Consider the following 25,452-nt stretch of genomic DNA (forward strand, 5'->3'; position numbering starts at 1 on the left):
ACTTGATAAAATAAGAGGTTGTTTATTTTTATTTATCATGAATCTGAGAAGGAGCTATATTGTAGAATTCTTTGAATCATATGAATGCTTTGACTTTGATGCTATCAGTTGGGAGGGTTTATGGGAGATCATGGCAAAATTTAGTTGCCCAGAAAATTCGTCAGTATCGTAAGTCACTTTTATAATGGCATGCTTGCATGGGTTCTGGATAATGGACTGTGTTCTCTTTCCCAGTCACCAGTTTAGTGGAGCAGGACTCAATGCTTATTCCCAAGCTTATTAGCATGATGGTTTCAGTGATGTCCTTACATACCTTCAATAAGGACAAAAATGGCATCAAGGTCAGTTACCACACCGATGTTAAATTATTTAACTTAAAAAGACTATCATGCTAAGACTAAAGTGGAGCAAGAGTTGGTACACAATTTTTTATTCGTAGATTATTATGCATTCAATGCAGTCTCTGAGACTGAGATGCAATAGAGTATGGATTCTCTGCCACTTGTGCTAATTTTGATCTGATAATGATCAGAAATAAAAAAAGAGGTTTTCTACTAGCCAACACTGCACCATTTATATGAAGAATCATTGGTTATAGCAAATGGAGACATTCTGAATGTTATGGATAAGTTCACTTACCCTGGCAGTGTACGTTCCAGGGATGTCCACATAGATGATGAAGTTAATGCATGCATTGCCAAAATTAGCTCCATTTTTGGGAGACTCCAAAGGAAAGTGTGGGAGAGAGGAGGTAGTAGATAGCCTATGCAACTGAAGGTCTACAGAGCCATTGTGCCGACCTCATTGTTGTATGCTTGTGAAACCTGGACAGTCTACCAGTGCCATGCCAGGAAACTGAATGGCTTCCATTTGAACTGTCTTAGGAAGATTCTGAAGATCACCTAGCAGGATAAGATACCAGATACCGAGGTCCTTTCTTCAAATGAACTGCCAAGCATTCAGAGAATGCTACAGAGAGTAGTATTCTCCAATGGGCTGACCATGTTGTTTGAATGGCAAAAGTAAGTTTACTTAAATGCCTATTTTACAGAGAACTCACACAAAAATGCTCACAAAGAGTCAGAAGAAGAAACACAAGGATGCTCTCAAGGTCTCTCTGAAGAACTTAGGAATCAGTTGTGAGATATGGGAGACACTGGCACAGGACCACCCAGCATGGCATTCCTTCAGCAAAGAAGCTGTGCTCTCTGAATGAAGCATAATTGTGGTAGCTCAAAAGAAACATGAGATGCAGACATTAGAGAAGTCTTCACTCTAAATCTTCATATGGGTTATTTGTGCCCACCCTGCGGTATAGCCTTCCAAGCTCATATTGATCTGATCAGTCACATTTGGACATGATGTACCTTGACCAGGACATAGTAATGTCATTTTGGTCCTCCTCAAGCCCAAAGGACAACAAACAAACAACCACATGGGTAGGAGTAGCCTCTTTCCGCTGGCAGCAGAGACAATTGGCCCCATCTTTAAAATACCAAAAAAGGACAGTTGTGATATTTCTTTTTCTGGTCACATGTGAGGGTGAGGTCCTTGAGCATGTACACCATATATTAAGCTGGATAGGGGAAAAGACTGCTTTTCTCCTGTCATTAGGCAATGTGGCCCCAAGAAATGGGTTGGGCTTTTCATCTACTTCATTTGTCCTTTTCACTTTTAGTTTCAGGGAGTGGAGTTCCTGGATCCAGGAGTTTGAGCCATGGCAGCTTCCATGCTAGGATTCCAAGCTGGCTGTTGCTGCTAGCCCAGCAGGGAAATCTTGAGAAGCTGGTGTTCTGGGACACAAACCCAGGAATCATTTAGATTTAGATGGATGCCATAAAGGATCTGAGCTAAACTGTTTATATAATCCTCTTCCCTAAATGAGGTGGGGGGATTATTTGCTATTTTTCATATCAAGTACCTTCTTATTCTTCTTGAAGAAAGTATGATATGAAGTTTTTGCATATTTTATAAATATTTAGTTTCTTTTTTTTCTTGCTCCAGCTCCCTATTTACCAACATTTTAGTTTTAGCTCATCATTCTGGGCTATTAAGCTCATTTGTCATGCAATAAGGTAGCTATTATTCTCACCATTTTTTCACCTGCAAATTTGCTAATCATGTCAACTATGCTTTTATCCAATAGTTAATACTAAGATCAGACTATCAGATACTTCCCTCCATGATGACATTTATTCATTAATTAGTTCTATTTTTGTCTTGTCATTAAATCAATTCTCAACCTATACCACTATACTCTGTTAATATATTTCTGAGTCTTCATACATTAGACTTATACTAACTAAATTTTCTGAAAATCTCAGGCAAAAAAGGCCCTCTAGCTTTGTACTTCAAACAGCTGGATGAGAGGTGAAATATTTAGTCAAAAATACAAATGTTCTCTAATATTCCGATTTTATGTCATGTAGAAACATAATTTTCAGTTTCCTTATATATGAAATAGACACAACAGGATCATTTTGTTGCTATTTAGACATGTCTAACTCTTTGTGACCTCATTTGGGGTTTTCATGGCAAAGGTACTGGAATGGTTCTCCATTTCCTTCTCTAGCTCATTTTACATATGAGAAACCTGAGATAGACAGGGTTAAATGACTTGCCCAGGATCACACAGCTAGTAAGTATCTGAAGTCAAATTTGAGCTCAGGAAGATAAGTCCTCTTGATTCCAGGCCCAGCACTATGGCACCACCTAGCTACCCCAACAGCATCAGAGACAGAGCTAAAAGGGAAATGAATGATTCTCCATGTCAGCCTCCTCATTTTACAGATGAAGAAACTGAGACTCAGATACATAAAATAATTTGCCTAAGGTCACACATTTGGTAAACAGGAGAACTAGGATGTGAACACAGAATCTTTGACTCTAAACCAAGTACTCTGTTTCATGGTACTGTCTCTTTTATGAAGTTGTTATGAAACTCAAATTAGCTAGTGTGAATATAGCACTTTGTAAACCATACAGATTTATAAAACTGTAAGCTAACAAAAGTTTTCATATTTGATTCAGGAAAGAGCAGTAAGAGATGGGAAAATCTGCCAATAGATATATAACTATAATTTCCTCTTCTCCCTTTTGCGTTTGGAAATAGAATCATAGGACAACAGATTTAGAGTTGCAAGAGACCTTAGGGCTCATCTCACCTAACATTTCATTTTTTAGATGAGAAACCTGAGATTTAGAAAAGTTAAGTGATTTCTTCAAAGTTACACAAGTAATAAGTAATAGATCTAGGATTTCAACCCAGCTCCTTGGGCTCCATATTCAGTAATCTTTCCTCTACTATAGCACATACTGGGTGGCATTTGAATTCCAGAGGGCATAGGACGAATAGTATTCTATCAGAGATGTTAGAACCTCTGATGCTTTGAGGAATATATTTTGGTCAAGAGTTTTAAATTTGAGTGAAACAGAATTTGGTTTATTTTACTTTCAAATTACCCACAAATCTTTACTAATCAATATTCCTGTCTGATTTTTAATTAATTGTTTAATCCATTTTACAGCAATTTCATCGTGCCTAAGTTTCCCTTATTTATTTTGGAAAATAGCTGATCAGTTCTGATAATCTAAAAAATATCCCATGTCAGCAAATACTCAGTTGTACAAAGTCTTGTCTTTTTTTTTTTTTTAATACTGTTTGCAGAATCTTCAATTGCTTTGAAAAGTCCATCCTCTATCTCATTGCCTTTCATCTCTTCTCTTCCTAAGCTACAAGTCAAGAGATACAAATTCTAGTATTAGGTCTGCCTCCAATTAATTATAGGATTTGCAGTAAATTATCTCACCTTTCCGGGCCTCAACTCCCTTATTTATAAATTGAGTAGACTTTACTTGATTCTTTTTAAGATTTCCCCCAGTTCTAAATCCTATGTTTCAAAGTTCTATTTTCAAAACTGCAAAGCTCATTAAAATGGAAATATGTTGCAATGGTATCTCGAATCTAATGTTAGGAGGGAATCTACCCTCTCATTTTATGGAGAAGTATACATACCAACATACACACACACATACAAACAAACACACACATAAGATGATATGTATATACACATAGACATAGACACAGACACAGACATAGAAATAGACATGGACATATACTAGGTGGTATAGTGGATAAACAGCTCAAGAAGACTCATCTTTCCAAATTCAAATCTGATTTCAGACACTTACTAGCTGTGTGACTCTGGGCAAATCACTTAACCTTGTTTGCCTCAGTTTTTTCATCTGTAAAATAAGCAGAAGCAGGAATGGCAAGCTATACCAGTATTATTGCCAAGAAAATCTCAAATGGGGTCACAAAGAGTCAGATATGACTGAAATAATTGAACAAAAAGTAACTATATATGTGTGTGTGTGTGTATATACATATAAATATATACCTATACATGCACATATATATATGTAATAGAAGCTGTGCACATAGTAGATAGAGTGCTGATTTTGGGGTCAGGTAGACCTGTGGTCAAGTTCTACTTCTAATAATGTTGTGTGACTATTGACAAATTACTTAAATTCTTCATGCTACTGGAGAACACTTAAAGTCCTTTAGTTATAGACTAATTATCAGTGTGCATCAGTGGAAGGGGATTCTATGCATAAACGAAATCTCAGGTCGAAGCAAGCTCCAGCTTCCTCTTAATCCTACCCTCCCCCCCAAAAAGTGCATCTATGCATACCTGAACCATATATATGACACAAATCTCTTTCATTATGACTAGAAGACACACATATGGAAATTTTGCTTGATAAAATGGTCCTTAATGGAGGATTCACATGAACTGATACAGAGTTAAATAAAAAGAACCAGGAAAACAATGTAAATCCTTTTGACACAATAACATTTCATTTACATCCATAAAACACAATTTGCTGTCATCCCTCAGGCAATAATTACTGCTTAGTTCCTAGTCCAAATCTAGGTTTCTATTCAGAGTTTGGTGTTTTGTAGGACTAGTCTCTTTGTATTGTCACATGCATTATACTGTCTAATTTGGAGACAGTGTAAATGTTCTGCTAGTTATATTACAATAACATCTGCGCCAGCATACTGTAAACAGTTCTGAAAGAAAACAACTCCAATCAATACAGTGACGAATCAATGAACTCCAGAGGACTGACAGTAAAGCATGTCTTCCACCACTCAGAAGAAAGACGGTTGGTTACAGCTGTGACATGAAGCATACCTTGTTAGCATGGATACTTGGTTTTTTTGGTTTTTTGCTCAATAATACTTTTTTACTTCTTATTTTTTGGTTACAAAATAAGGATTGTACTGGAATTGGAAAATCCATAGAAAAATATTGTTATAAAAATAGACATCAATAAAATATTTTAAAATGAAGATAACCCTTAATGTGACTAAAATTTTAAAAAAATACTCACTCTTTGTGCTTTCATTAATAAAATTCGAATTCTTTAGAGAGCGATGTCTTTAAAAGAAAAATCCATCATGGGACAGGGGGATGATTTGTCTTTTGAACTAGACCTAAGTCCCCTAAAGGACCTAAATGGAGGGAAATCTATTTGAAAACCACTCTAGTAGTTAATAGATCTCCTGCATGGCATCTCAGTCCCATGGCTTTGCTTTAATTTGCTAGAAACAAATGGTTTACTTTTTGTTAAGTTCTTTACATGATTAAAGTGAGACACTTGCTTTCCACACTTGTCCCCATTCATAAATCCAACAAATAACATCCTGATCAAACCCTTACTAAGAAATGGAGATTTAATGATCCCTGATGTTTTCTTTGTCTTAGTTTGCAATCTCATCTAGGAAAGGAAAAAAACCAACAACATAAAGTGATTTGTTTTTGATGAATCTGAGTTGCCTGCAAATTGGTGCTTACAAATTTCCTGCTTTATTAATAGTTCCAGCAATTTGGCCAGCATTGATTTATATGAAATACTCCCCCTTGTTGCAAGCACTACAGTGAGCTAATTGATTGCTGTATGAATTATGCATCTAGAGCCAAAAGCAAGGGTATAGGAAGGAAGCATCCAAGGTCACTCTCCGCAGAAGAGAACCATGGCAATTAAATATTTGCTTAAGACAGAATTTCATTGCATTTTGTTCATTCTCCAGGTGTATATCATGGCAAGAATAAGAGGTGGGATATAAAGTTGTAGCTCTACTTTGTTCTCCAGCACAGTATTCTGAAGTTCATGGTTCTGTTCACAGAAGAGTGACATCAGTTGACTCAGAACTGGTATTTAGTTATTTCTACATTTATAAAGGGTTTTAAAGCACACTCCAAACTAGACAGTACAATGCATATGCATATAATGGATACAATATGCAGTACACATATAATGCAATGTACAGTGTATACATGCAAAAAGTACAATGCTTATAACAACCCGAAAAGAATAGTCTTGCAAAACACTCTGAAGAGATACCTAGATCTGGATTATGAACAAAGCAGTACCCACTGCTTGGGGAGTGGTTTAGCAAATTGTGCTTTATGAATGAAATGTCAATGTGCCATAAAAATATGAATTTCAGGGGTTCACAGAAACCTGGGAAAATTTCCATAAACTGATGCAGAGCAAATAAAGAGAACCAGGATAGCAATATACACAATGTCTAAAAATACATAAATAAAATATGTCAAGACACACCAAAATTCATATTCTACAACATGCTTCAATCACTGGTTCCAGAGAATTGATGATGAAACACTCCTGTCTTCTCTGGGTAAATGAGTGGCAGACCATGGCTGTGGATTGTTGCATATGCAGCCTTGATGTTACTTTGCTTTGCTGATTGTTTTTCTTTGTTATAAGGAATGGTTCTGGAAGGGGTGGAGATTTGGTCACTGATAGTGGTATTAAAAACAGAAAGCATTAATAAAAAAAAGTTAATACATTTAGAACAAGGATCAGAAAAATAAGCTGGCTTTTAGGCAAAAGGAAGGATGATCTTTAATTGATTCTTAATTAGTTATATCAGTTAAGGAGTAGAGGGGGATATAACCCCTAAATGATGTCTATTTTACTTGGGAAAACAGATGCTCACTAACAGAAAAATTCTTACCATTGCACCCTAACAGTTTAGCCCTATTATTATTTGCTTGGGACCCAATGAGTCAGGAGAGAAAAAGTCTTTTGTATAGCAAAGAATCAGAGCCATTATTTTAGGTGTCTCAGACAAACTTCTGAGAATGAACTGAGTCTTGAAAGGAGATACAAGGAATCTAAAAGGGAAAGATAAAGAAGGAATATGTTCTAGGCACAGAAGATGAATAGTTTGTGCAAATGCACAGAGTTGGGAGATGAATTGTTTTGAGAATAGCTATTGATTATAGGTTGTCTGAAAAGTAGAGTTGGTTAAGATGAATAATATGAAATAAGACTGGAAATGTAGGTTGGAGGCAGATCATCAAAAGCCTTCAATTTCAGACTAAGGAGTTTATCTTTTATTCTGGAAGCAATGGGAAGCAAATGAAAGTTTTGTTCAGAGGAGTGACATAGCCCAAAGTTTGCTTTAGGAAGATGTTTCTAATGACCCCATGAAAGACAAATTAGAGAGGGTAGAATATGGAATCTTCTACATGGCAGGGAGAACAGTTAAGCTATTATATTATTATTATTACTATTCTAGGTGAGATGTGACAAGGGCTTAAACTACAGGAATATCAGTGTGAGTGGAGGGGATGGGACAGAAGTAAGATAGAGGCAACTGAGATGACTTGGCAGATATTTGAATAAGGATATTTGAAGGAGAGAGAAGAGGGGAAGATGACTTCAGGGTCATAAATATAAATAACTAAGAAGATTATAATATTTTTCCATATCAGTTGTGAAGTTTGGATAAGAGTTAGGTTTGGTGGCAGTTTTAGATAAGTGGAAAGATATGGAGATTGGAGATAAGATTTTTGGATTAATTTATGTAGAAGTGTTAATAGAACCTATGGGAGCAGATAAGATCAAATGGAACAACAAAAGGAGGAAAAGGCCCAGGACTGAGCCTTTGGGGCCTTGCATGTTTAGAGAATAAGAAATAGATGATAATCCAGCAAAAACTGAGGAAGTATAGTCATAGAGACTGAAGTAGAAGTGAAAGGGGGGGAGGGAGGGAGGGAGAGGGAGAGGGAGAAAGAGAGAAAGAGAGAGACAGAGAGACAGAGAGAGAGACAGAGAGAGAGACAAGGAGAGAGAAATTCCTTCATGGAAGCCAACAGAGGAGAGAGTATTAAAGAGGAACAAGGGTGGTCAGCAATGTGAAAAACTGAAGAAATATCATGGAGGATGAAAATTAAGAATAAGATATAAGATTTATCAATTAAGAGGTCATTGATAATCCGTGGGAGAGCAGTTTCAGTAGAGTGATTGTGTAATCAAAGTCATTGATTGAAACTTTGACCAGAACCAGGCAAAAAATACATGCTTCTAGTATGATATTAGAGAGTTCATTTCAGGAAAATATTAATTGATTAACCAAAGCTAAGTAAATGTTTCTTCAACCAGCAACAAATTAACTTGTCTACCATCATCTAGTTTATAGCTCTCTATTTGGTTCCCACTATATCAAGAGAAACTTGAGCAAATGTCAAATACACTAGGTTGATATCATTCCTCTGATGTACTAGTAATCTATGGATCGGTTCCACTCATGAGCTCTAAGGTCCTCTTTTGAGTAGAGCCTTGTATGAGTCACTAAGGCAAGTATAAAAGGAAGAGAAGACATGAAACTTGATCCCCAAGGACTTATGATCTCAATGGGGCAATAAGTTGTTACACATGAATCTATTAAACACAATTATAGGGCAGTATATTTGGATCCTCCATGTGGATGGCTTGAGGTATGACTTGTTTTGTTTAATGAATACGTGGAATCTAACAGGGAGACCACAAATACACACACACACACACACACACACACACACACACAACACTCACAAAACTCTCCCTAGGGTTTTCTAGGACTGCCAACAGCACATTCTTATGGCAGGCACAACACTCATATTATTTTGCACTTGTTTAAATGCATTTAATTTTTTTTTATTATTTTCAAGCTATAGTACTAAAATTTAAAATGTGATTTACTTATGCTATAATTATACTTCACAATGAGGTAGACAATATAGGAATTATTAATCCTATATAACAGAAAGGTTTCTGAGGTACAGGGAATCACTGCAGTATAGAGGAAATGGTGATGGATTTGGTATCAGAAGAAATGAATCTACCTCCTGCATCTGACACTTTTGGACCACAGACAAATCACTTAACTTCTCTGCGCTTCAGTTTCCTCATCTGTAAAATGGGGACAATAATACTTGTACTACTTACCTGACAGGGTTGTTATAAGGAGTGAGCTTTGAAGTGTTCAGTAAATATGAAATATTATTATTAAAGTTAGGCAGCAAGTTAATGGCAAAATTGGAGCTAACAAAGCCATTTCTTTTTCTGGAATTATGGAGAATAGCTGGCTTGGGGAGGTGGAAGTGATTAAAAATCTAAGGGGCATTGAATTATTCAAACTGCACAATCCAGGAATCAATTGTGATGATCTTAAACAGTTCTGAGTTTTAGTCTTGGGGAGCTAAAATAATAAATAAGGCTATACGTCTGAAGTACAAGAAGAGATTTTATAAATAGAGAGAACTTCTAGGTAAGCAAATTACTTCCATCAATGCAGCATCTTCTTTGCAATTTAAAGACTCAGAGATATGCCTAGGGCACTGAGGCTGGAGACATGTGGCCAGTATGTGCCAGAAACAAATTTGAACCCATTTTCTTCTGGTTTTGAAGCTTGTTCTGTATCTGTTATGCTTTCATGTTTCATATGATATAGGCTACACATACCATAGGGGCAGTTAGCACAGTGGATAGAGTACCTGGCATGGAGTCACGAAGATCTGAGTTCAAATCCAGCCTTAGACACTATACTAGCTATGTGACTCTGGGGAAATCAGTTAATCTTGTTTGCCTCAGTTGTAAAATGATCTGGAGAAGGAACTGGCAAATCACTCTAAAGTGTTTGCCAAGAAAATCCTAAATGGGGTCACAGAGAGTCAGATATGACTGAAATGACTAAGCGACAACACATACATGCATACGTACCATATCCACTTCCCTGTTCTCCCCCTTATATATTTCTCCTTTTTCTTAAATTTTGAGAAGAAAAGTAAGCTGTTCCTCCTTATGATTTATAGTCTTCAAACCTCTTTGAATGCTTGATTCAGACACCTGAAGAGGTGTGAATGACCCTATTAGTTTCATTCTCATGAGGCACTTAGAGGCTTCAGCAAGAGAAATGATGCTCCAGGATGCTGAGGGTTTATCTATTTCACCATCTTTAATAGATACGTAGTCATGTAGGAACATAATTCTCAATCCCCAGATTTAATAGTAAGATATCTTCAAAAGAGGGAGAAAGATTTTAATTGAGTATGCCAAGTGTTCAAGGAGTTGAGAATAAGAGGGAAATCAGAGTTGGGTTTGGCTAGTCAGGGAATGTTTCTTAGGGAAAGGAATCTTGTTGAGTTTTGGTCTCACTTTCATGGAATAGAAAAGAATAATGTTGTGAAGAGACTGTAAACATGAGTGGATACATAGAAGCAGGAATGAGGACATAAAAGAAAAACAACCACATTTGGAAAATTTAGACTGAGGGGACTTTCTTCATACACTGAATTCTCCTGACTATTATTTGGTTACTAACTTCAATTTACCTATCAATCTGTCATGCTAAGCCCGGGGAATACAAAAGCATAAGTGAAGATGTCCCTGCCCTCACAGTCCTTACATACATGGAAATATAAGTCACATACAAAGTAGACACAGGGTAAACTTGAAACTTGTGGGACCAGTAAAATCTCCTGTGCTAATTGACCTGAGACTTGAAGAAAAGCAAGAGGTAGAGATAAGAAGGAATAAAGGTATGGAAGCTGTAAATGGAACATTATGTGTGAGGTTCCTTTTGATTCATGAAACATTTATTAAGTACCTACAATTTGCCAGGCAATGTGCTAAGTGTGTGTACCTGATTAGCCAAGTCCAACTCTGATTTTCCTCTTATTCTGAACTCCTTGAACACTTAACATTCTCAATTACAGTCTTTCCCTCTCTTTTGTAAATATCTTATTGTTAAATCTGGGGATTGAGAATTATGTTACTATATGACTCTTAGAAACTACTAAAGATTGTGAAGATCTGCAAAATGAAAAGAGAAGTCGTCTTTGCCCAAAAGAAGCTTATAATGACAACACACAGAAGAAAGCCGAAAAGATGTGAAGGCACGGGAGTTAAAGTGAAGCTCCTGATAGTACATTGCACAAAGGGGATCTTGTTCCTTGGAAGTGAAACCAGGTTGAAATGCTGTTGGAAAATGGAGTTACTTTGAAAGCTCTGACTTGAGACTTCTATAAAGGAAGGCTTTGTAAAGAGTCCATTGCTCTACCCTCCAGCCCTCCAGAGGGGAGAAGTAACTGAGGGAACTGAGAGGTGTTGAGTATCAAAAATGGAATCAGTATGGTGAAGAGATTTCAGGTGACTGACTTATCATGGGGGAGGTATGATGTTCCAAGGAGCTGAAACCAAGGACAGCTGCCAGTGGAAACTGGAGAAAAGCCAGTGGACGGTCTGACTACTGTATTTTAGTGGGGAGGAAGTAAGGTATAAGAAGGTTGAAAAGGTAGGAAGAGACCAGTTTGTGAATAATTTTAAAAGCCAAACAGAGGAGTTTATATTTAATCCTAGAGGTAGTTGGGGGCTATCTTCATGAGCAATATAGATCTCTGCAGATTTGCAAACAAGGTACCACAAAGCAAATCTTTGGGATACTTGTACTCAATAGATCTGGGAATGTATGGGTAAGGTAAGACCCTTAATGAACAAACTCTCGTTCTCTAAAGAGAAAATTCCAGGTAAAAAGTTACTTTGTGTAGTAGTTTGTCAGCAAAGACTTTATGTCATTGTTAAAAATCACTAACAAAATAAAGATTTATCAACTCAATGTAGCATTTTCTAAATGTGGAGAACTGATCCTGGGCAACTGCAAAGTATCTGGTAAGCTCAATAATCACTTTAAAAAGTTATCAAGCAATATAATTTCATCCTGAATTTTCATAACATGAAGAAAATTGTCTGAAGCAAGAGAAAGAACATGGGGATTTCAATTTATCTTTGATATTACTTAATTAAGTTGGTTACCATGTTACTATAAATGTCATACCATCTCCTACAGCCTGTTGATTATCATCATTTTGAAATGTAATCTAGGATTAGGTAAGAAAAAATATGAATAATTTATCATTTTTTCTTTAATATAATGCAATTTTAAAAAAATAATTGCAAATGAGATTTGGAAGTAGAGATATTTGAAGTTCTAAATTAGGAGTACAGGGAGAAGGCTGTGCCAGCTTAGATGGGTCTTTGTTAGTATCCTTCATTATTGCCTGAATAATCAATCTGTCATGGCAAGCAAGATGCTCAGATTGGAACTAGAACTCCAGCAACAGGAATTAATTAAAACCAGAGCTATTCTTATAAGAGGAATAAGTTTTAGTGTCTACTTAACAAATATCACGTTGCCCGAGAGAGCAACTGAGGAGTTGCTTGGTACTAGAAGAAAAAGGGAAAAAAGAGGTATACATTACATGAAATAAGATTGATCTGGCCTTCAGAACTCACCTGGGTACAGCCTTGTACCTGAGGCCTTTTCTTATCTAATCAGTTGTTGGGGCTCTCACTCACCAATTGCTATGTCTTTTCTTTATTTGTACTTCGTAGTTAATTATATTAAACTCCCTCAACTTCAGAAGAATGTAGATTTCTTGAGGGCAGAAATTTTCTTGTCTTGTCTTTTTTCATCTGTCTCCAGCACCTAGTACAGTTGCTTGAAATATAGTAGGTTTTTAAAAAATAATCATTGAATCAAATGCTTATTAAATAGCCACATTTGCAAAGAACTTTAAAAAATCAGTAACACAACCCTTATTAGATTCCTTAACATTTGGCTTGGCATAATCTGTGGTTGCTATCTTTCTTTGGATATATTTTATATATGTTTATATGTGTGTATGTGTACATGCTGCTTCCCCCTGGAATACAAACCCCTTGAGGGCATGGTCTGGCTTTTTTGTTTTTTCCTTTGTATCCACAGTGGCTAGTTTAGTGCTTAATAATTCCTCTTTGTTTGAATGATTGATTTCTTTTCCTTACCTTAATTCTATCAGTCATAACCATACCTTAGACAGAGACCAAATCATCAAACTTGATGCTTTAGTAGAGTCCGCGAAATGTCAGGATTCATTTAGAAAATATCGGTGCAAATATCCATCTTAGAGACACAAAATGTTTTAGCTCAAAGGGACTTTAGAGATAATCTACTCTGATCCCTTAGGGAACAATCAGAGAGGTACCCAATCAATCAGGAAAAATCAGAACACAGCAAAGGCTACCATAATACCAGAAAGGTATAAAGAGATTCAGTCTCCCTTGAAATATACATTCTACAACTTAAAAAGAGATAATAAACAGACAATAAAAGAGATCGATAGACCAAATTTCTCCTTTGGTCCAAACACTTGGGAAACACTTTGGGAAAAACACTTAGTTGGCCAGAGAAACAATTAATATTAAACTCCTTTAAAATAAACATGTGTCCCAAACGTGAGGCAGGTTCTCTATGCCTGGCTTGATTTCCTGTTTAAAACCCAAAGCTTTTATACAAACCAAAAGATAATGGCCTCATGTCACATCACCCAGCCTTCCTCACTAAATATTAGATGTTGGTCCAAAGGATTTTATCTTGTGGTTGGTTAATTGTATCTTAGTTTATTTAGCAAAGAGTTTTTGTACCTTCATGGCTATTAATGTTTCCTTGGTATCTGGGTTTCTAAGATCTGATATTGAAGCTAGGTGGAAAAAAAAATTATGCTTTTAATGCAGTCATTTACATGATACTGACTTAAGTTGCCTTGGGCTGCATCAACTTCCTGAACCAGTTTCCCCATTTTGACTAAATTTAGTTCACAACCCACAGATTCTGTTAGTAATTCAGGAACTCCTGGGGTCTGGTGATATCACACTTTAGCCAAATGTCAATTATATTCCCCTCTCCTTACTACCTTCCTCCACCTCACTTATTTCTACACACTTAGGTAATATCTCACACACCTAATTCAAGAGAATTGTATATTCCTTTCAATGCTATTGTGGCTGTATGGAGAGAATTACCCTTGGGCTAGTAATCACACTAAAGTAGAAGTCACTGGAAAAAAAAAAGATGAGTTCACAGTGTGTGACTTACCTCTCTCTTGTCCAGGGTGCAATATTCTCTCTTGTAGACAATGCATGTTAATTCTGACCAATCTGTTCAGGACATTATGAAGAATAACTAGCTTTTGCTATGAATGAAATGAAATGAACTACTAGAAACAGTGATCCTACATAGGCATGTATGCTGTAAAGTTTTACACCCCAGTTACCAAAGGAATAATTAAATGTGCAAATCTCAGAGAGATTCAAAGAGAATTAGAAATTAAACTAAGTTAAGTACTCTGTGATTTGAGGTTATTATAGCTAAAGGTCATAGATCCCCAAGATGTCAACAAATACAGAGATGTTTGAGTGTGATTTTGCAAACAACTTGTGCTTTTGTCCCTCTGTGTTGTGTTAAATAGAGCATAATTTCCACTTAAAATCCCCAGCTCCATGTTATAGGATGTTTTTTTTCTTCCTCTCCTGAAGAACAGAAACAAATTTGTGCAGTGTCTACCATGGCATCTAGTAACAGCAACTTCCTTCTTTCTGTTGATGACCTTATTGGTCTCCCAGTCATCCAGGATAACAACCTTAGTGATCTTTGATTCTTCCCTCTTCCTAAAGTCCCATATCCATTCATCTGCCAAGTCTTCTTGATCATCTCTCTACATTCCTTGTAGTTATCCCTTCCTCTCTACTTGTATAACTATGATCTTGGGCCTCATTACTTCTTGTCTGAACTAAAAGTCATTCTTGAGACCAAATGATCTCTCTGCTTCTAGTCTCTTCCATCTCAAATCTATCCCTTACAGCTGCCAAAATCATTTTCCTAAAGAAGAAGTCTGACCGTGATACCCTGTGATGGGATGAAATACAAACTCTTGACATGGATATTTAAGGCCCTCTATAGTGAGACTCCAACCTCTGAGCTTAATTTCACATTTACCAATAGTCACTAGCAGTTGTATGACAACAGCTGCTTATAGTGATTAAATTATTATCCTCATCCTCCAGCTATAAAGGAGTATCAGGCTATTCTCAAGACACTGGTAATCTATGTAAGAGATATAGTTAGCAATCTTGCCCTTGGGAATTTGTGAGATCGTGTGGAAGAACGTGAAACTGGGTCTTTTGGGCCTAATTTTTCTTATCCACCAAACTAGCTCCCTATCACTCTGGCTGCTCCCCAATATCTGTCTTGTAGGTCTTCTCTTCTCTAGAAATTGTAATAATAATGGTAATTATCATTTATGTAGTGTTTTAATGTTGGCACCTTACAAATACCATCTCATTTTATCCTGACAACAACCTTGAGAGGTAAGTGATATTATTATTCCCAGATGAGGAAAGTAGGGCTGAAAGGGATGAAAAGTTAAATGATTTACCTAAGTAAGTGACTGAGGCTGGTTTTAGGCTCAGTTTTTCCTGACTCCAGATCCAGCACTAAATCCACTCTATCATTTGGCTGCCTCCTATAAAAGATTTCTAATACCCAGCATCCACTAAGCTAGGAATTTCCAGTTTCCTAGCTACATGTCAGGGATTTTGGAATATTGAAGGAGGACTGTCACCTCTGGGGTACTTTCCATTTCTTTTTTCTTTGTGTTGCTGTCTTCTGCATTGCAAAATGAAGAAGAATTTTCAGGAAAGGAACCTAATATTTGGGAGAGATTACTTTAGTAGCAGATATGAAAGAAGCAATCATCTGAATGATTTCTAAGCTGATATTTTCATATTTCACTAGTGAAAAATCTTGGAAATTCTTTTGATTACATTCTGTCATTCAGGGTAAATTGACAAAGGAGAAATTTAAGATTTGCTGAGAAAGGTACTGAATTGTACAGGAGATACTTTTCCTTTAAAAATTGGTCTAAAATACTATCTTTGATTCAAATGGCTACTTGCTATTAAAAAATATCTTTCAATAAAGAATTTTTTGGAATTAAAATTTGGAAAATACATGAGTGTGTCTTTAGGGAGTTGAATAGAAAGCTCCAGCTGGATGTTAGGTTTAGATTACATTCCCAAACTTCACAAATGGCTATACTTACATTGCTAGATTCAGGATTTTCCTTTTTTTTTGTTTTCAAGAGGTGAAAACATTTCTCTTTAAAGTTGAATTGTTGAAAGCTCATGGGAATACACACATAGCCATAACACTGCAGAACAGGTCAAAGAGTGTTAACTGATTCTATGAAGGCTGGCAGGGTTTTTGAGGAGAAGGAATAATGAATCATAATTGGAGATCTTGAGAGGGACTTGGAGGTCAGTAAATGAAGCAGGAAATGAAAATTGTCTTCAAGTATTTGAAGAGCTAGTATATGAAAGAGGATTTAGACTTGTCCTATTCTAGACTCCAGAGTACAGAACTAGGAACAAGGAGCAGAAATTGCAGGAGCACAAATCTTTGGCTTGATGTAAGGAAAAATTTCATTACAATTACGACTGTTTAAAAGTTGAAAGGGCCAATCCAGGAAGTAGAAATTCCTCATCACTGGATGCCATTGAATGTAGAGGCTATATGAACCATCTTTAGGAATGTGGTAGGAGGATTGTTGCTCAGTTTGGATGAGATCTTTGAGGTCCCTTCTATCTCTGAAATGGTAGGATTCCATGATTCTGAGGTGAAACTGCAAAATGATAAAGTACATTCAAAGAATATAAACAAGAACTGGAACACACACACACACACACAAACTTGGTGGAAATGTTGAGGTTTGGGGTGCTGTGGGGACCCCAAAATGTTGACACTCTGGGTCCTGCAATTCGACACAAGCCTTCTTAAAGCCAAAGAAAAACACAGTTTATTAAAGATTCACCATACTGGGTTGACTCTTAAGGAGCCCAAGCATTTGTAACACTTGTATTCACAAGCGGGCCAGATAGACTCTCAGCTAGACAGAGTCTGAGCTGGACTGAATCAGAGGGCCTTCATGGAGGACAGATGGAACTAAATACAGAACAAGACTAAGGGAAGAATCCAGGTGTCACTAAGTAGTCTGGGGTCCCAGGGATGGTCCTGATAGGGGAGGTCAGCCTGGAATGTAAAGCAAAGCCAGGGAGGATCCTGATGGGAGTGGCTGGTAACAGGATCAAAGGGAGGAATATGAAAAGAATGCTAAATAGTCTGCACCACAGGAGTTTGATAAAATGGGGAGTATCTGGGCTGGGAGAAATGGAAGGGGAATCCAAGGAGTCCCCACCCCCCTAGGCCAGACTTTCCGGGGTCCTTTAGACAAATGGGACAAAAGCCCTCCCTATCCAAAGGAAAAAGGTCTTGGCTTAGGTTTATACCCCATCAGAAAGACAAGGTTAGTAAGAAAAAATGATTAATTTAACTATGGACATTTGATTTGGGGTTATTAGTGATATATCCGGATAAATATACATAGCAGGTAGTTGAAAATGTAAGATAAGAATTCAGGAGAAATGTAATGTTAGATCTTTTGAGGTAACCCTCTGATTCCACTTACAACTACCTCCCTCCTTCCCTCCCTCCCTCCCTCCCTCCTTTCCTTTCTCTTTGCCTGCCTCTCTGTCTTTGTCTCTTTCTGTGTCTTTGTGTCTCTCTGTCTCTGTGTCTGTCTCCATCTCTCTCATTTTCATCTTTTACCTGGATGTATCACTCAGATCTCAAACTCAGCATCTCCATAGCTAAACTCATCATTAAAGAAATTAACTTTGCCCTTTTCCAAGCTTCACAGTTTTCTTGGTAATACCATCATCTTCTCAGTCACAGAAAGACTGAAAATTATCTCTTCCTTCTGTTTCACTTTCTATATCCAGTTGGTTGCCAACTTCCTGATACAACCACCATAATCTTTTACCTTGTTAATCGTGTTGCCACTAAATTAGCCTAAAGTCTCATTACTGTATTTGTTGTTTGAATTATTATAATAGCTATATGACTAATACCTATGCCTCTAGTTTCTTCTCTGCCCAATGCATGCTTTGCAGAGCTGCTGAAAGAAATTACTATCATACTGTTATGTGAATAACTAATTATTAATTGGTGGTCTACTTTTTTCCTTTAATTTCTGTTAAAATTCAGCTCTTGAAAAAGGTCAGTCAGTCTCTGAAGTGCGTGGTTGAATGGTGGGATTTGCTCCTAGTCTCCAAGGCACATTTTGACTATCTGACCACCTTAGGTCTCACTCAGCTGGGAGACCTAATTTCTGTTTAGAGTATAAACAGAATACAATCTGGGTGAGGCTTTGCCTGTGGGAAGAACCCTCTGTCCTTGTTCCCTTCCATTAGAGTTTAGAGCAACCCTAAACTCGTGAAGGAGAAAACTAGCTAGAGAGGTCCTGATGAAAATGGCTTCCCTGCCCAGGTGCTTTGAGGCTGCTGAATCTCATGATTAAACCAAGTTCTCAGCAGGAGGAGCTCAAGACTTTTATTTTACCTCCTCATTAAATGTCCAGCAAACAGGGTTGCTTTTCACTTGCTAGGGGAATTTCCTTTCAGAAGGAATTTAAGGCATTTCAGGATCTCCCTTGGGACCTTTGGTTACCAAGAGAAACCACCGACCTTCAATTTATTGATTGCTGGCTAGTCTAATTAATAAATAGGTTATGAATTACCCAGAAACTCTGTCTTTCAGGGTTATATTTGTCATATTGTCAAAAATCATCTTCTGAATATATAGATCTGACCATGCTAGTCTCCTGCTAAAAACAAAACAAATTAAAAATAAAACCAGCACTTCTCTATTACCTAAAGAATAAAATAAAATTCCCTTAGCCTGATATTTAATGCTCTTCACAGTTTTATTTTTTTAAAATTCCAACCTAACTACTCCTTTCAATAAAGTCTACATTTTAGCCAGTCCATTTGGGAGTTGTAGAAAGGTTTGTTTTGCTGCAGTGAGGACCCACAGTTGGGTGATAACTGTAAAATAAATGTGTAGTGGAGCTGGTCAACATGGTTTCCTGACTTTCTTAGCAGCACTGAATAAAACAAAAGCAGTAAATGGTGGGAGTAATCCAAGACTGGGCTTTGGGAACTCATGATCAGCAATAAGAAAGGCAGAAGGAACTTATGTGTAGAAGGCTGTATTAAGTTGAATTGACTTACCAAATGGTCAGGATAAGGAAGGGAAGTGAGGCTAGAGTACAGGAATGCTGACCTTGTGAAGAACTAAAAGATGGAAGGTTTAGAGATCATGGTGAGGATAAGGATGAAAGATTAGGAATCATAAGCAGAGGGAAAGATGAAATAATAGATGATTATGATAAGATTTTTTTTTAAATTTTTGACATTCCTGAACATGGAAAAGGAACACATTTGATTGGGACAAAGCTGATATTTTTATAGGGGAAAAGACTGTGGGAAGATTTAGATGGGATTAAGGAGTGGGAAGTAGCCTGGGGGTGGTCTGGAGGTAATTGAGGATGAAGAGTTAGGCTGGGTTGGGACCACAATGTCTGGGTAGTTGAAAGGATTATTGAGTACCTAAGTGGGGATATGTAGGAAAGTTCAGGAGCTGGGTTGCATTTTTGGAGTCCAGGTCTCATACCCCATTACCACCACCAATATAAATTTAAGCCCCTTGGTAGGCCATCTTCATAGATGGCTGTCACTGAAAAAGATCATCTGCTGGTGATGAGCATCTTTGAACATGGTGAGGCTATTTACATGACACATAGCCAGCCTATCTCTGGGGTCGTATTTAAAGTGTTCTGCATACTCCCTCTTAGTTGGCATAGCTTTTGAGCTGGGGTAAGACTTTATTGGATGTATGCATGCATGCATGCATGCCATATAACTTTTAATACTTCCCAATATCATATTGTTTTAAATTCCCTCTCCGTGAATTTAGGTCCTTTTAATTTGTGACCAACTAAGACCTACAGGTTGTTTTCTTCAATATTTCACATAACCTCATTCTGTTTATTGTTCCTAAGAGAACCTTGGTAAATTATCATCTATTTGGCTGGAATTCTCTAACTAGAAAAGAATTAAATTCAGAACATTGAAGTATAATGAAAAAGCCTCTAGGAACAGTTAAATACATAATTAGCTAGATGATATGACAAGGAATTCCAATGAACCTTTATCAATTGTATCTCCCTTCAATGACCCTTCAGCCCACTTCTATTTAAACTACTTTGTACTATGGAGATGCTGAGTAGCGTCTCCTGAGGAATGTAAATGACTTGCATTTTCAGTCACCTTCTGACAATTTTCATTCACTATTTAGCAGGCAATTATCTGACCCTCCAGAGTTACAAATATCTTTCTTGGAGAACTGAATGTCCTTTGAGCTCAGTGAAGAGGTGAGAATCCATATGCCAATAATATCCAAGTCATTCATTCACTTGTACTTTCTTTCCTTCTGCAATTCTTTTCACTTGACATACCCTCTTGACCTCTTTACTAACTGAATCTATTAAGTATGGGGCATGAGACTGTGAATAAGTCACTTAGTTTGGGGTCATACAGCACTAGTCCTTTGGGAGATGAATTAGTCTTCAGGCTACCAGTCCTTAGTGTAAGAAAATCATGCTCTAGTTGTTTGAATTGCTATCCATGGAATGGATTGTTCATCCAATGAACCATGTAACACTAAAGTTATAATTTGTTTCCTCTCAGAGAAGCTATTGTTGAATAGCAGACTGGTTTCCATTTAGCCCTGGCAAACTCTCCCTGAGTCTCTCCATGTGGCACATATTTCAACCTAGTACTTTCAGATTTAGGAACAAGAGAGGAAAGGAAAGCAGGAAAACATGAGGTAACTATAAACCTAATTTAACTTTTGATTTTAGCAAAATTTTATTGACTTTCTATGCATTATATTTTACTAGGATCTATTTGGTAAGACAGGGAAGAGTTAAAATGAGAGGATAAAGATATAAAAGAAAAAAAATATGAGGAGGAGAGGAAAAGGTTGAAAAGAGAAAATTCAGAGCAGATAAAGGATTCCAGAAAAGGAGATTGTGCAAAATGAGCCCCACCTATCACCTAGAATTCCTTCATATGCCTCAGTATGTGCCTTGATTCTCTTAATTCACTTCTTCCTTCACTAGCAGGGTTCCAGGTCTAACTTCGGGAAGTAGTAAGCTAGTAATTGCTAAAAGTCTTCAGATCAAGTCCTGTTGAGGATGAGTGAAATCAAGGAAGTTAGCAGATAACTTGGGAGAAAGAAAGAATTTTCTCAAGGCCAGAGGGATTTGGAAAGGCTTTATCTGAACTAAAAAAATGAAAAAAAAAATCCCTGAATATGGGTAAAGATCCAACTTTGATTAGCACAAAATGATGGATAAAAGAAACCTATTCTTTCACTTTTTGTTCCCAGTTCTCAAATTCAAGTTAGTTATTCATTCTTTTGTTAACTTTGCTCCCTTTCTTTCATTATATTAATTTGGACATCCAAGTTTCCTTTCCTCTTACCCTTTCTCGTTGCTCTATAGAAACATGTTCCTTGGGGTTTTCTGAAAATTTATAATTTTACTTCTGGTGTGGATACAATATTAATGATTGACTTTGTGAAGACCCTGGTTTATTTTCTAATCTGAAGGTCCCCTAAAGTCTCCTCTTACCACAAATTACTTTTCTAGATTATATTGAGGTCAGGTTGTGATACAGTGGAACACTAGTCACTTTTCCTTAAGATCTTCTCCCCAAATTCCCCTCCCAGCAGTCTCTAAGCAGCCTCTCTCCACTTTCCCAGTGTCCCAGGAAGAGGGGAGAAAAAAATGTTACCGACCCAGTGTGAGGACATCCCCTTATATGAGGGTTCACAGTCCTACTGACTACCCAGAAGTCAGTGGAGCTACAGATGCTCTGGCAGTGTCTGGGCACTCCAGGGATCTCGCTGCTAGGGAGAAGTAGGAGCAGAAAAGTCTGGGGAAGGGAACAAAGAAAAGGGCACTCAACTTATCCCAGTGGCTAGGAAAAGATCATTGGAGTCCAATTAATATTTGGACTCCTGGGTTTTGGCATCATAATGTTGAAGAGAAAGATGGAAGAGCTGGTTTCAAATGTGAATGAATTCACTTAGACCTTCTGTGTAACCATTGGGAGCTTTATTGACACAAAAGCAGAGCCCCTGAGATTTAGCCAGGAGCTAAACAAAGGCAGTGATATAGGATGATTTTAGGGAGTTGGGCGGAGTTGGAGATTATGAATGACACAAGATAAAGGAGATAAGAAATCCCATTCCCCAGGATGAAGGGTGGGGACAAGGAATTATATGGGCTAGGGTAAGGGGAAGTTTTGTGGTAAGGGGAGACTCCACATTACTTCTACTTCTCCTATGATTTGTCAAATGGAATTTATTATCAACCAAATTCTTTTACTTTCATCATGAGATAATGAAATTTTCAAAGTGGAGAAGTCTAATAGGTTGGTGCATACTAAGGGTTCAACAGTGTCAACTTTATCCAATGATATTGAGAGAAGTATTAAGAACAATAAGTGGATAGTTTTGTTTTAAATCTACAATAATTCTGATGTGGTCTAACTAAGAGACTAAAGACTTTAGACACATTCCTAGGATTTTATTTTGATGAGGCAATTGGGGTTAAGTGACTTGCCTAGGGTCACATAGTTAATAAGTGTCAAGTGTCTGGGGCTGGATTTGACCTCAGATCTACCTGACTCCAGGGCTGAAGCTCCATCTACTGTACCATCTCACTGCCCCTCCTAGAATTTTAGGAGAAAGAAATATTTTCATTCTCTTAAGTAACTTGCCCAAGGTCATACAACTAGGATATGTGGAGAGGAAACATGAATGTAGGTCTTCCTGGTTCCAAGGTCAATTTTGCATGCTGCCTCTCCCTAGTTGAAAGTAGGTTGTGTTATATAACTAGAAGCTTCTATTTCCTGAGTAGGCATTATTGTTATTATTATTCTAACAAAAAATAGTAATACTTTTGTATAATGGAAAACACTTTCTCTACAACAATCTTATGAGAGTTTAATCAAACAACAAACAAGGATTTGTTCAATGCTGACTATGTATCAGGCATTATACTATGTGCTGAGGTACAACATGAAGCTCTGAAGCAGTTTACCTTCTATCAGAGGAAGCAACACATTCGCATATACAGTAAATACATATGGAATAAAGATGTGATCACTGGAACTGATCATGTATTATATCTTTGCTAGGAAGGCCCCACGAGCTTTATTGAAATCAATGACTCCTGATTGTTTACCAATGATAGATTTTTGTCAACCCTACCCCCAAAAAAGAAGTTTGTTCCAAGAAAGAGACAAACAGATTAGGCTGTGTATCCATGTTTTTATTTCTCTCAAGCTGACTTGACAAGTATTGCATTGGAGTGACAGTTTGGAACTGGCTCAATTTGGAATCTGGGGTGCTATAGTGCCAATGCAATACCCACAGCAGCTGCTATGGAGATGCAGGTGTATTTCCAGGGTGAATTCACAACATATAAACTTGCTCCCTCAAAGACAAAACTGAAATATTTATTCAGGTACTAGAAAGTCAATTCCATCATAGTAACAAGGAAATCTATACCCATTATCAGCCTTTGCACAAATCAACTTCCTCAAACAAAATCACTCCCTCTCTCACTCATAGCTAGCTGCTTGCTTCCTCTCTCCCAGCTCTGTCTGCTCTGTCTCACTTCCTCCCAGCTCTGCTCCACCCTTACTGCTCCATGCTTCCTCCTCCACCCCTTCTTACTCCACATGACTTAGATTCATGTGCCTCAGGCTTCTATGTGATTTAAGCAGGTCACATAGGTCTATTAATGGATGGGAAAGATCTTCCCATTCCATTAACGATACAGGTGCCCAGTTATATACCTTCTCAGCAGGGGCCGATATCACTCCACCTCCAGACAGAGAAAATACCTCTTCTATCAGATCAACCCCCTACCATACCAGACCCATCCCAGTCTTGGTCTATCTAGTTAGAAGAATATTTCTCTACCCAAGCCTGAGCAGATTAAATCAATTCAGGCCAGGGTAGGAGTCTGACCAGGATAAAACTCAATGTAATCTCATTATCAATAATGTCCTTGTGAAGAACTTCAGGGTTAGCTGAGGGGTGGGGATGGGGGGAAGCTCTGAGAATCATTTTTCATAGTTTCATCCCAGATAATTGACAACTGAGTTAGGCAAAACTGTCCACTTGATAGGTTATAAAAACAGCAAAAAATAAAAAGTTCCACTTTTAGGGGAAAGCAGTTGGTGCCAGTTATCCTTTGGACTTCCAGATGTGGAGGAAGGGGATGCTCTCTCCCTTCTCTTATTTATAAATATGTACATGATACCTCTCCCACTCTAATGCTAGCACCCTAATGGCAGGCACTGATTTGGTTTTCAATTAGTATGCCTCACATTTGTACTGTATCTAGCCTTAATAGGTATTTAATAAATGTTTTTTGATTGGAAATAATAGAGATGGGAAATAAAAGCTGGAGTATTATAGCTAGCAGACAGTATTGTGTAATGAAAAGAACACTGAATAAGAAATGAGAGGACCTGAGTTCAAATACTGCTTTGCTACCACTGCAACAGGGAGCAATTCCTTTCTTGACTTGATTTCTTTATTTGTAAAAGAGCTATTCTAAATGTCCCCTGAGGTCCCTTTGAGCTCTACACATATGATATAAAGGTTGGTACTTAGATGAACTGTGATAAGCTTCTTAAAGTCTTACCTGTCATTCATTTCCTTAGGATCCCACACAACTTACTATAATGACTAGTGTGCCAGTAATGAAGAGAGTACACACCTGGCTTGAATTAAATATTTTCTTCTTCTCTTTATTAAGTAAGGGTGGGGTCTCTGGGCCTCTCTTCTGGTCCATGGCTAGAGCTGTGTTTCTCGACTCCCCTGGCCCATGCTAAATAGAAATATTTGAAACTGCCATTTCTCTCTGCGAGTCCTAAAAGTCTATCTGGATAGATCTTCATGAACCAGGCAAAAACATTTGGAGCAAAAAAAAAAGGGTTTTCTGTCTTTCCATGGAAGAAGTGTTTTCTGAAGGAACAGAGTCCAGACTTAGCTCTGTTGCTAGCAAGTTGATGAAATATCAGGGAATTATCTCAGCCACATCTGTCCACATGGGTAGTACCAAGGTAAATTCTATTTTCTCCAAATATAAGTATAATAATGTGTATAATAGGAACACCCCCAGGGCTAACGGGGAATTGTTTTGAACCTATATCAGTTTGCATCTACATACAATATCAACATCAAACATTTTCACTTTATTCCTACTAAATAAAAGTATATAAATGCTA

This window comes from Notamacropus eugenii, chromosome 5 (genome assembly GCF_028372415.1).
Source record: "Notamacropus eugenii isolate mMacEug1 chromosome 5, mMacEug1.pri_v2, whole genome shotgun sequence".
Lineage (NCBI taxonomy): Eukaryota > Metazoa > Chordata > Mammalia > Diprotodontia > Macropodidae > Notamacropus > Notamacropus eugenii.